The sequence below is a fragment of the Myotis nattereri genome (assembly GCF_964212035.1).
Source record: "Myotis nattereri genome assembly, chromosome: X".
Taxonomy (NCBI): domain Eukaryota; kingdom Metazoa; phylum Chordata; class Mammalia; order Chiroptera; family Vespertilionidae; genus Myotis; species Myotis nattereri.
In genome coordinates, this window is record NC_138078.1 from 113,894,024 (window position 1) to 113,907,799 (window position 13,776).

Here is a 13,776-nt window from a genome sequence, read left to right on the forward strand (position 1 = left end):
AACTGGGTTTAATAAGAGAGTGCCTATCTCATAGAGTTGTCAAAATTACAACAAAGTACACATTATATGGCTACCACAGCGCCTGGTCTATCGTTAGAATTCAACGTGTTCCCTCTCTTCTCTTTTTATCCTTTAATCTCTATTTCCCTATTCCTCAACCCCAGAACCCTGCAGGCAAAAACCGTGGGAAAAAAACACCTCGAGACTAAAAGAGGAAATGCTTGAGCTGGGGGGCGGGGACTGTGCGGTGCGCATGCGCGCCTGCTCCCTCGGGGTCTGGTTTCCAACTTGGGGGGTGGGGGGAAGGGCTTCGTTTGTCCCAGCAGCCCCCTTCCCGCCCGGGGAAGTGGTGGGACCTCCGCGGCGCCCCGGGTGGGCTCCGCGCTCCGCGAGGGACGCCCGGACCCTAGGGGTAAGGTCGAAAATGGCGAAGGGGGAAGGCGGGGCTTTTTTAGGGCGGGAAGCTGCTTTCCAGGCGGGGGTGGCGGGAAGGAGACTGCGGGGGCCCAGTGGCGGGGCCGGGGCGGTGAGACAGATGGACTTCGCCCGGTGCCTCTTAGACGTCCTTTGAGGCCCTCGGTAATACTCCCGGGGTTGGGCGGTCTGGTGGGTGCTAGTGAGGGAGACGAAGGGACTTCCGTTTCCTTTTAGGCCGGGCGGGCCGCCGAGTAGAGTTGGCATTTCCAGATTGGGGCTTGGGCCGCCCCTCCTCCAGGACCCACCCCTCGGGACCGCGCCGGGCACCGCGGGTGATCCGGGCTGGCTCCCCTGGCACGGTAGGTACAGCCCGCGCGGGCTTTCTCCTCGTTCTCCTCCCCTTTCTTTTCTCCCTCCCCTCCCCCCGCTCGGGCCTTGCCTTACGGGGAAAGGCGGGAAGGCCGCCCTTGCTGGGCGAGGGTGGCTAGGCCAGGGCTCTTGGCCCAGGTTTCCGGATCTGTCGAAGGAGGGCGTGGGCGGGTGGGTGCCAACCTGAACCCCATGACCTCAAAGGTAAACCGAGTCAAGGAACTTTTTTAGTGATCAAAGGGACCCTCCCATCCCCCCATCCGATGCCTGTGGCACGTACTTAACTGGATGGAATGTGTGCGGTGAGGGCGTGTGAAACAGAAAGAATGGGAGCCAAAGAGCTCCCTGGAGAGGAAATTAGCTAGTAATTCTTTCCAATCCTTGCTGCCTTAGTCACCTCCCCAGCATATTCTGTAAGTAAAACGAAAATCAGTCTTTCGGTTTCATGATTTTAACTCCAAAATACACTTAATTCTTTTCTTTTCGGGCGGAGGGGGTTGGTTATTACTGAAACTAAGCCACAGCCCTCCTCCAAAAAAAAAAAAAAAAAGACGTCAATCAAAGCTTTGTAAAAACCTATCCGATTTAAAAAATCTGCTACTTTGCTTTCAAATATAATTATGTCACTAGTTCTGTCACAACTATACCTTGATTGTTAATGACGCATAGAAATTTACTTTGGTAAGACCGGAGGTCGCTATAGTATTTCTTCTCTTTTTACTTAATATTTGTTTCAGCCAGTTCAGAACACCGCTACAGACGGCCATCTTAGAATTATAAAATTTTAGAGTTGGAAGGGATCTTAGTCCAGCCGTTTACAAAAGCTGTAACTAAGGCACAGAAAGATTTCATGGCTTGCCTAAGGGTACTCGACTACTCAATTTAGAACCCAGGTTGTCTGGCGTCTTGCTAAAAGCTCTTTCTGCGCAACTGCTCCAAACAAGAAAATTAAATGTATTCAGTTCAACGCACATTTCTGAAGCAGATAACACTTTGATCCATACAACTCTGGTACTACTTTCAGTGTTTTTAACATGCTTATGAAGCCTGTGCTTGAGACATTTTTCTTTCATCATTCAAGAAGTGGCAAAATTTTAGGTTAAAAAGATTTATATACATAAACGCATGCACATATGTATACTTGAATATGCTTAGGTAACTAATTGAAGGATACTTAAAAATATTAACAGTAGTTACTTATGGAAGATGAAGAGAGGTGGGACACTTTTTACTTTGCACTTCACATGTGGCCTAATGTACTGTTTGAATTTCTTACAATAAACAAGTATTGATTTTATAATTAAAACAAGTTTTAAAGTTCACATACTTATATGTATATCAGTATAAAAAGTATATATCAATGATGTGTATACATATTTATATACATATATATATATATTTATCAGTGGTTTGGGGGTCTTTTTTTGTTTATTTCTTATCTGTGGTTTGTATTGTAAAATCTAGTGTGGTTTATGTCCACCCAACTGGCAAAATATGCTTGCATTTCTTCTTTGGTTTTCTTCTACTGTTCCTAATGTAAGATGGTAAAAATTATGTTACTAGTCTTAAAATATTTTTACAAAATATGCTAAGGTGTTTTTGTTTTTTTTTTGCTTTTTTATTGGGTAACATTGGTTAATAAAATTATATGAAAATGTACTAAGCTTTTGATTATCGAATAATGTACCAAACTAATATTCAATATATCAAATTTGACACAATGAAAAATTATGAATGTAGAATTTTTATGAATAAGAATCATTTAAAAATTAATACTGGAAAGGTCCCTTGTGATTAGTAGTTCAGCTCTTTTGTTTTTATGAATAAGTTAATCAAGACTCAAAGAAGAAACAGTGAATTTTCCAAGGTCATATATTTTATTATTAGCAGAGCTTGGTCCTAGTACAGTGCCCTTTGTACTATACCTGTAATCTTATTGCTTTTTAGTACATTAGATGACTCCAACTAGGCAAAGTAATGGTGACTAAAGGTTAGTCAGGCCCATTTCAGTTGATAAGAATTACTGTAATTGCCTGGCCAGTGTGGTTCAGTGTTTAGTGTCAGTCCAGGAACCAAGAGGTCACCAGTTCGATTCTGGTGAGCGCATGAGCCCAGGTTGCAGGCTTCATCTGCAGTAGGGCTTGTGCAGGAGATTGCTGATGTTCCTCTCTCTCTAAAAATCAATAAAAACGTAAATATTTTAAAAAAAATATTTTTATTTCAAAGAAGAAGGGAGAGGGAGAGAGATAGAAACATCAATGATGAGAGAGTCATTCATCGGCTGCCTCCGGCACGCCCCTTACTGGGGATCGAGTGCGGACTGAAGTGTCCTGGGTTCAATTCCGGTCAAGAGCACATGCCTGGGTTGTGGGCTCAATTCCCAGTAGGGGGCATGCAGGAGGCAGCCGATCAATGACTCTCATCATTGATGTTTCTATCTCTCCTTCTAAAAAATACTAAAAAATACTAAAAAATTACTGAAATGAATGTAAACATTACTTTGTTTCAGTGAATCATTGTTTATATTATAAATGCTTATAGATCCCCAAATATGAAATGATATATTTCACTGCTTTTGTTTGGTCGTGTATTTATGGTAAATAAAAAAATAAAGCTTTGGTTTCTGTAATATATATATATATTTATTGAGCACCTACTATGTGCCATTCATTGTACTATGTGGTAGAGTTCTAAAGGTGAATGTGGCAACATGGATGCCTTTGTTATTTTGAGGCTGGAAGATTATCATGAGCAGTCAATTCTTAAACTAATCTCTGATCTAATCTGGTAATCTATATATATAAAAAGCCAGCGACCAGAATGCTGTAATGACCAGAAGGACCGGTCACTATGACGCCCACTGCAGCCAGTGAACCAGCCAATCGTGGGTGGGGCCAGTGGCCAACCTCCTGCGGCCCCTCCCCCTGGCCAGCCCCGCCCCCGATGGGCCCCCACCACCCAATTGGCCCACAGCCCCCTCCCCCTGGCCGACTCCACCCCTTACCCCAATAGGGGGCGGGGCCAGCCTGCCAACCTCCTGCAAGCCCCTCCCCCACCCAGCTCCACCCCAGATGGGCCCCCACAGCCCTTCCCCCCCAGTCAACTCTGCATCCGATTGGCCTCCCAACTCTGATCAGGGGCAGGGCTGGCCGGCCAACTGTGTGCGGACCCTCCCCCCGGCTGGCCTCTCCCCCAGTCAGCACCCCCACACCAATTAGGGGCGGGGCTGGCCAGCCAACCAACCACCCACGGCCCCTCCCCCTGGCCACTGGCCCCCAATCGCCCCCCCCATTCGAGGGCGGGGCCCTCTGGCCAATGCCCATGGCCCCTCTCCCTGGGCTGGCCTGGCCCTGATTGGGCCCCAATCGGGGCAGGCCAGCCAACCAGCCTCCTGCTGTCTCTTCCTCCCCACAGGCCTGGCCTCAATCCACCCTGATCGGGGCCATACTGGCCGGATCCCACCCGTGCACAAATTCGTGCACTGGACCTCTAAGTAGTATTATAAAATGTAACCTGTAGCACTTTTTAAGGTCATTGTGTGAGTAAATTTGAGGAGACAAAAACTGGTAAAATAAGAAGTTGATATGGAATTGAACAAATGTTAGTTTTGTATCATAGAGGCCATGTGATACAGTGGAAAGAGCCCTGATTTGGATGCCTGGGTTCTTGCCTTGGCTTTGTTTCCAGTTATCTGTGTAATTGTGAGCAAGTCACTAAATCTCAGTGCCTCCATATTTCTTTTCGTTTATTCCATTTAATTCAAAACATAAAAAGTATTTTATATTATAAAGGAAATATGTAAGAATAATATACAGAGAATAAGCATAACCCATATTCTTTTATATTTACTTTTTTCTATTTACGATCGTACTGTATATAGATTGTTTTGATCCTTTTTCTCTCAGCATTCTTTATTGAATATTTCCTATGTCATGAAGTCTTTCAAAATATAGTTTTTATTCAGCATATTATTCTAAGCCTCATTTCCTGCATTTGTAGAGTAATAGTTTGAGCTAGTTGATTCAAAGATTCAAAATCCATTATAATAGTTTATTATAAAACAGATTATCTCAGATTTTTATCAAGGAAAAAAATCCAATATAACAATCCCAAATCTATTTGGAATAAATAAAATAAATGGACAAGAAATTAAGCACAAGGTGGTGATGCAGGTCTTAATAATGTATGGTTTATACTTTCATGTATTTTAAAATTTCACATCCTAAATACTTCAAGTTTAAATTTGTTGGAAGTGCCCTAGCCAGTTTAGCTCATGGATAGAGCATCAGCCTGTGGACTGAAGGGTACTGGGTTCAATTCCAGTCAAGGGCTCATGTCCGGATTTCAGGCTTGATCCCCAGTAGGGGGCATGCAGGAGGCTGCCAATCAATGATTCTCTCTCATCATTGATATTTCTATCTCTCCCTCTCCCTTCCTCTCGGAAATCAATAAAGAAATAAATTTTTAAAAAATTTGTTGGAAGTATACATGTATCACCTCCAACATGTATCATTACTATGTTAAAGGCTGACCTATTTAGTTTAATTTTATAGGATGTGTATATAATAGCTTGAAGAGGGAGAAAATGGGCTTCTTAGTTTGATATTCTGGGATTATCCTAGCACAGAGGAGAGAAAATTTGTAGAAGCTCAGAAGAGTTCAATAACTTACCCAAGACCCAAATAGCTATTAAGTTGCAGAAGTAGGATTTGAATCCAGATTTCTCTGATTCCCGTCAGTATTTTATTTCATTGTATGCTGTATTTCAAAAGATGAAGATCTCTCAAACATATTTTTTTTCTTTCTTTCTTTCTTTTTTTTAAATCCTCACTCGAGGATATGTTTTACTGGTTTTAGAGTGAGCGGAAGGGAGAGAGAGGGACATCAATCAGTTGCTGCCCGCATGTGCCCCCACTGGGGATCAAACCTGCAACCTAGGTATGTGCCCTGACTGGGAATCAAACCAGCAACCCTTTGGTGCACAGGAGAACACTCCAGCCAACTGAGCCACACTGGCCAGTTCTCTTAAACATATTTCTTGATGGTATTGCGTTGATCAAAATTAACCAGTTTGATAGTTTTGAGTAAATTGAGAAGCTAAGGTGAGAAATGTTGACATAGCACTTTAGGAAAATCGTTTTTAGGCTGAGATAACCAAACTAACACACCTTGAGCTGTATTGGCAGTGGCCTATGTAGAAAGGTAGGTACCTGGTAAAAAATTGTTGACTGAATGGTCCTACTTGTTACAAAGAAATGTATTAAATGAAAAAGGAAAAAATGTAAACTTCCAAGGCCCTCCAGATAATCTAGAACAGTGGTTCTCAACCTTCCTAATGCTGTGACCCTTTAATACAGTTCCTCATGTTGTGGTGACCCCCAACCATAAAGTTATTTTCATTGTTACTTCATAACTGTAATTTTGCTACTGTTATGAATCGTAGTGTAAATATGATATGCAGAATGTATTTTCATTGTTACAAATTGAACATAATGAAAGCATAGTGATTAATCACAAAAACAATATGTAATTATATATGTGTTTTCCGATGGTCTTAGGCAACCTCTATGAAAGGGTCGTTTGACCCCCAAAGGGGTCGCGACCCACATGTTGAGAACCACTGATCTAGAAGCAAGGCCTTTCTATTATTGTTGTTGATTAGTTATTGTATCTACCATAAGAATTTGAGGCCAGTCCTGGCTGGTGTGGCTCATTTGGTTGAGTGTCCTGTGCACCAAGAAGTTGCCGGTTGATTCCCAGTCAGGAGGCTGGATCCCAGGCAGAGGGCCTGCAGGAGGCAGCCAATCTATGTTTCACTCTCACATGGCGTTCTCTCTCTCTCTCTCTCTCTCTCTCCCTCCCCCCTTCCTTTCTCTTAAAAAAATCAATTAAAATTTTTTTTAAAAAAAGAATTGCAGGTCAAACTTAACAGTTACATCTTTTATGCCCTGGCCAATGTGGCTCAGCTGGTTGAACATTGTCCCATGCCCTGAAGGGTCCCCAGTTTGGTTCCTGGTCAGGGCACATGCCCAGGTTGGCGGCTTGATCCCCATTAGGGGCATGCAATTGGCAGCTGATCGATGTTTCTCTCTCAAAAATCAATAAAAACATATTTTAAAAAAAGAATCACATGTTTTATCTTCTCTGTGTATAACTTAATAGTAGGTTGTCCTTTGTGTGATAAAAGCATATTTATGTCCATTTTGTGGGACTTGTCATGGACTTTTGTTATTTTTAGTTCTGATATAGTTGTAACACTGCTAATTGATACATTTTGGATTTTTTTGGTTGTTGTTAATCCTCACCTGAGGATATTCTTTGCATTGATTTTTAGAGAGAGTGGAAGGGAGAGGAAGAGACAGAGAGAAACATTGATGTGAGAGAGACACATCATTGGTTGCCTCCTGCACATGCCCCAACTGGGGTCAGGGATCAAACCTGTGGCCCTTCAGTCCACAGTCCGACGCTTTATCTACTGCAGGGGTCCTCAAACTTTTTAAACAGGGGGCCAGTTCACTGTCCCTCAGACCGTTGGAGGTCCAGCCTATAGTTTAAAAAAAACTATGAACAAATTCCTATGCACACTGCACATACCTTATTTTGAAGTAAAAAAACAAAACGGGAACAAATACAATATTTGTATTTCCATGTGGCCCGCGGGCCGTAGTTTGAGGACCCCTGTTCTACTGAGCCAAACCAACTACGCCTGGAATTTGATGTTGGTGTGATTGGTACCCAATCTTTGTTAAGAATACATGTGAGTCACTTAGCATGATCTGCTTTTATAATGTGTTTTCAAGGATATGCGTCATGGTAAAAAGTGTGGTGTACCTATAGGAGGAAAAATAATTTTCCTTTACCCTTCTGAGTTCTGGCTGGTTTAATAATCAAATTGACCGGAGACAGATTAACAAGAGAAAATAACCCGATTTATTACCTGTGTATATATATGGGGGCTCTGTAAGAATATGGGACCACAGGACAAATTGGGCAGTTGAGACTTATATGCCATTCTGGACTAAGGAGAGGGAGGCGGGGGCCTGAGACTTCAAAGGGAAAGGAGGCAATGCACAGGTAAATGGGAAAGAACAAACATAATAAATTCTTGCCATGCCACCCAGAAACAATGGGAAGTCCCCAGACTTTGCAAGTTCCTCTCTGTCACAATTAGACTATATTATGTTAAAGTGATAGCTCCTTTTCTTTAAGCAGGTTTTTCTATTTTCTATCTGAATTCCTTCAGGCCAATAAGGGGGGGAGGTGTCAAAGGTTCTAAGTCTTTTGTTTCTTTTTTTTTAATATGTAGGTTTCAGAGAGGGAGAGAGAGATGGAAACATCATTGATGAGAGAGAATCATTGATCGGCTGTCTCCTGATTAATCGGGGATCGAGCCTACAACCCGAGCATGTGCCCTGATCAGGAATCAAACCATGACCTCCTGGTTCATGTAGGTCGACATCAACCACTGAGCCACCATGGCCGGGCCATCTTTTGTTTCTTAAAATAACCAGTTTAAAATAATTAATACTTTTAAAAAGGCATATTTTGGAATGGCATGCTCTGCTTCCCCTCTTCACACTTGAATAGACTGGGAATAGCTTGAACTCAGATGGTCAGACAGAGGGTAAACTGAGTGAAGGCTGATTTCCTAAACAGGGCAAAGCTGGTGCCACTTTGCATTCCCTGATATATCTAAATATTTATATGTTGTTTGAACTTTAAAAAAAATATTTTTTATTGATTTTTAGAGAGAAACATCCATGTGAGAGCAGAACATTGACCTGCTGCTTCCTGCACACCCCCTACTGGGGATTGAGCCTGCAACCTGGGCATGTGCCCTGACAGGAATCTTAACAGGCAACCTTGTGATGCACAGGATGACACTCAACAGCTGAGCCACACTGGCTTGCACTATAAATACATTGTTTGAACTTTTATACTTAGTATTCCTGTAATAAATTTGTTGACCTCAATACACAGGTCTCTTAGCATATATTGCTGTGTGATTTACCTTTCTGTGGTTCCAGCTAATTGTTCAATCCTTGAATGGTCAAGGAGCCTAATATTTTCTGTTACCTCACTGAACTACCCTTTCTGCCAATAACTCTTATAGTAATTTCCTTAGACCTATGTTGGTCATAATCACTGGGTTTGATTTTTGACTGTTATTTACTGGTTGTGTGATCTTTGATGAGTAACAAACTACCAGTTTCCCTATATTTCAAATGGGAGTTATGATATGTTGTATAGGTTAAATTAGAGACCATATACAAAAAAATTATAAATTGTAAAGTGCATTTCATATTTTAGCTATTATCAGATAACTAGAGGCCTGGCGCATGAAAATTTGTGCACTTGGGGGACCTGTGCCCTCTTGCAGTCTGGGACCCCTCAGGGGATGTCTGACTAATGGCCTAACGGACATCCTTAGCACTGCTGCAGAGGTGGGAGAGGCTTCTACCAGTGCCACTGCGCTAGTCACCATGAGCCGGCTTCTAGCTGAGTGGCGCTCCCCCTGTGGAAGTGCACTGACCACCAGGGGGCAGCTCCTGCATTGAGCGTCTGCCCCCTGGTGGTCAGTGTGTGTCATAGCGACCAGTCGTTCCGGTCGTTCTGCCTTTAGGGTCAATTTGCATATCACCTTTTTATTATATAGGACAGCGGTTCTCAACCTGTGGGTCGCGACCCCTTTGGGGGTCGAATGACCCTTTCACAGGGGTCACCTAAAACCATCGGAAAACACATATATAATTACATATTGTTTTTGTGATTAATCACTATGCTTTAATTATGTTCAATTTGTAACAATGAAATTCGGGGTCACCACAACATGAGGAACTGTATTAAAGGGTCGCGGCATTAGGAAGGTTGAGAACTACTGATATAGGATAACTAAAATGTGAAAAAGAAGGTGGGCTGTGGAATCACAAGTTCGTGCTTAAATTTTGACCTTGTGTTAAAAAAAATAGGATTAGAGATTTTTAGTTTCAATTCAGCATGTTTTAGTAGATTAGAGACTATATTTACATGTAGCTAAAATGATGGATAGTCAAATCATTTAACTGCCTTATGTTTTAGTTTTCTTATCTTTAGGATGAAAGTGATTTCTTTTATTCTCTTCACAAACTTCGTTATGGTGAACAAGTTTTGCTTGTGGGTATCTATAAAATACTAGAGGCCCAGTGCACGAAATTCGTGCACTGGGGGGGGGGGGAGTCCCTCTGCCCAGCCAGCACCCTCTCCAATCTGGGACCCCTTGGGGGATGTCCGACTGCCTGTGGGATCGGGTCTAAACCGGCAGTCAGACATCCCTTTCATAATCCAGGAGTGCTGGCTCCCAACCGCTAACCACTTCTGCCTGCCAGTCTGATCACCCCATAACCACTCCCCTGCTGGCCTGATCGTTACCTAACTGCCTTCCCCTGCTGGCCTGGTTGCCCCCAACTGCCCTCCCCTGCTGGCCTGGTTGCCCCCAACTGCCCTCCCCTGCAGGTCTGGTCCCCCCCAACTGCCCTCCCTCCCCTGGAGGCCCAGTCGCCCCCAACTGCTTTCCCCTGCCAGCCTGGTCGCCCCCAACTGCCCTCCCATGGCGGCCATCTTTGACCACATGGGGGCGGCCATATTGTGTGAGGGTGTGATGGTCAATTTGCATATTACTGCTTTACTATGATTTTTTTAGAGTATTTGATTTGAGCTGCCCTTTTGTAAAAATTATTTCGTTAAATATACTGGAATTGATTTCAGAGAAGAAGGGAGAAGGAGAGAGAGAGAAAAAAACATCAGTGATGAGAGAGAATAATCAATGAGCTGCCTCCTGCACGCCCCACACTGGACATCAAGCCCACATCCCAGGCATGTGTCCTAACTGGGAACAGAACTGTGACCTCCTGCTTCATAGATCAATGCTCAACCATTGAGCTACACCAGCCGGGCACGTAAAAATTATTTTAGGAAAACTTTTTGCCAAAGATCAGGAGAAGCTCTTTTCTTCTTATTAGGCCCAAATTAATTATTTTTACAAGGCAGTGAGTGAACGGTTCAGAACACCAACAATAGACTTCACTCAGAAACATTTAAATATATATATATATTATTGATTTTTTACAGAGAGAAAGGGAGAGGGAGAGGGGTAGAGATTAGAAACATCGAGGAGAGAGAAACATCGATCAGCTGCCTCCTGCACACTCCCCACTGGGGATGTGCCCGCAACCAAGGTACATGTCCTTGACTGGAATCAAACCTGGGACCCCTCAATCCGCAGGCCGACACTCTATCCACTGAGCCAAACCGGTCAGGGCTCAGAAACATTTTTTAATGAAGTCCTTTTATTTTCAATTCAAGGTAACAATAAGCCTCAATCAGGTATTACCTGTGTTTCTCAGCTCACTCTGCTGGTGATAAAATGTCACCCAAGCAGTGGCCCAAAAGACATTTATTCATGGCCAACCACCACAAACATGACCTAATTACTACTTTTATCTCTAAGAGTTGACTGTATCCCTCTTTTTTTTAACCTGATGATAAATTTATAATTTCTCTTTTTTCATCAGGGTTGCTCATAGGCAGTTATCTAACAGTAATATTACAAAGTAGGAAACTGTCAAAAATTCTCTGAATAGGCAAAAATAAGGACCAGGAATATATCCTTTCCTCTTCTTGTTGTAAGTTATAAAATTATCTTCTGTGAATGAAAAGGCAAATTTTTGCAGTACCAGGCCCTGCTATTGATAGTTTACTGGGACAGTGTTTTCACTGATGGAGGAAGCATTGTCACATGGAAAATAGCCACATAACACCCCCAGTCTTCTGGACAGGATTGTGTAAGGGACCTGACGAATCAAGAGCCCAACTGCTTTTCTTCTTTTTTAAAAAATTTTCTTTATTGATTAAGGTATTACACATGTGTCCTTTATCCCCCATTACCCACCTCACCCACACTCCCCTCGCTCATGCTCTCACCCCCCTGGTGCCTGTGTTCACTGGTCATGCTTATATGTATGCATACAAGTCCTTTGGTTGATCTCTTTCCCTTACCCCCACCCTCCCCTGCCTTCCTCCCTCTGAGGTTTGATGGTCTGATTGATGCTTCTGTCTCTGGATCTGTTTTTGTTCATCAGTTTATGTTGTTCATCCACAAATGCTTTTTTCTTTTCATTAGCATCTAGTATATTTGCTGGATAAAATTTTGAAAATTAAGCACCAAATAAAGCACCAAGAAGAAAATAAAAATTTTCTCACTGACTAGAGATAACCACAGTAGAAATTTTTTTGTCTTTTTTTTTTTTTTTTTTTCAGAGAGGAAGGGAGAGGGATAGAAAGATAGAAACATCAGTGAGAGAGAATCATTGATTGGCTGCTTCCCGCACGCCCCCTACTGGGGGGCATCAAGCCCGCAACCCGGGCATGGGCCCTTGCCTGGAATAGAACCTGGGACCCTTCAGTCTGCAGGCTGACACTCTATCCACTGAGCCAAATCAGCTAGGGCCACAGTAGAATTTTAATGCATAATTTAGCCTAAATATATATATATATATATATATATATATATATATATATATATATATATATCTGTCTTTTTATTATTGGGATTATATTGCACAATATTATTTTGTAATCAGCTTTTGACACTTAATACAATATCACAAACATGTGTCCATGTCCTTTAGTAGTCTTCTGCAACCTGAGTTTTTAATGGTTGCCTTTTATCCACATATCCAAATATTGTCGTCTTTTGTTGGACATTAAATTTTTGTTGTCTTTAGCACTGTATTGAACAACCTTATATATACACTTTTTCAAAACTTCCCTGATCATTTCCTTAGAGTTAATGCTTTTAACTAGAATGACTTGTTCAAAATGTAATCGTATATTTATGGCTTTTAGAACATATTGCCAGATTACCCTCTAGAAAAGATCTACAGATTTTTAGTTTCACTAGCAAGAGTACCTGTTGTCCCATACATTCCCACTGCTGAATTTTTTTAATATATTTTTATTGATTGCAGAGAGGAAGGAAGAGGGAGAGATAGAAACATCAATAATGAGAGAGAACCTGCAACCCAGGCATGTGCCCTTGACTGGAATCAATCCCAGGACCCTTCAGTCCGCAGGCCAACGCTCTATCCACTGAGCCAAACCGGCTAGGGCACCACTGAATTTTTATTGTTGGTAGTGATGGCAGTCTCTGTCAAACTGGACAAAAATAGTAAATTTTGAAATGTTTATTTTTTAGCCCTAGCCAGTTTGGCTCAGTGGCTAGAGTGTTGGCCTTCAGACTGAAGAGTCCCCGGTTTGATTCCAGTCAAGGGCATGTAGCTCGGCTGCAGGCTCTTCCCTGGCCCAGGCCGTTGTTGAGGCATGTGCAGATGGCAACTAATTGATGTGTTTCTCTCACATTGATACTTCTGTCTTTCCTTTCTCTTCCACTCTCTCTAAAAATCAATGGAAAAATGTCCTTGGGTGAGGATTTGAAACTGTTTCTTTATTATTACTAATAAGATTTATTATTTTTTAAAATATGTTTTTATCGACTTTAGAGAAAGGAAAGGAAGAGGGGGAGAAAGAGGGAAACATCTATGTGAGAGAATAACATCGATCTGTTGCCCCACACACCACACAACTGGGGATCCAGCCCGCAACCTGGGCATGTGCCCTGACTGGGAATGGAACCAGTGACCTTTCATTGCATGGAACAGTGCTCAACCAACTGACCCATACCAGTCAGAGTGAGATTTAATATTTTTCTGTTTGTTTGGCCATTAGTATTCCCCATGTGTAAGTTTGACTATTTCTATTGAGGTGTTCATCTTTTTCTTAACAGATTAAAAATGCTTTCAAGCTTTTTCTTGATTTAAAAGGAGGTGGTGATATGACACAATCCTGTTTGACACAATTTAATATTAGTGTTAAAAAAGAAATAATGACACAAGCAGATTTAGATAGGATATTCATGCCAACATTTTTTAAAAAATCCTCATCAGAGGACATTTT

General features: G+C 42.2%; 1 protein-coding gene across 3 annotated transcripts in view; it reads left to right on the forward strand.

Annotated features, from left to right (window-relative positions):
- Nucleotides 1–265: 265 nt before the first annotated feature.
- The window catches only part of XIAP (X-linked inhibitor of apoptosis), a 46,287-nt gene continuing 32,776 nt past the window's right edge, over nt 266–13,776 (forward strand). Inside the window, exons 1-2 of one of the 3 annotated variants that reach the window (XM_081115191.1) lie at nt 266–412; nt 652–776. The gene's annotated coding sequence lies outside the window, so the exon portion shown is untranslated. Of the gene's footprint in view, nt 413–438; nt 580–651; nt 777–1,085; nt 1,200–13,776 lie in introns of those variants that run through there. The other 2 variants (XM_081115193.1, XM_081115192.1) reach the window with 2 other exon arrangements.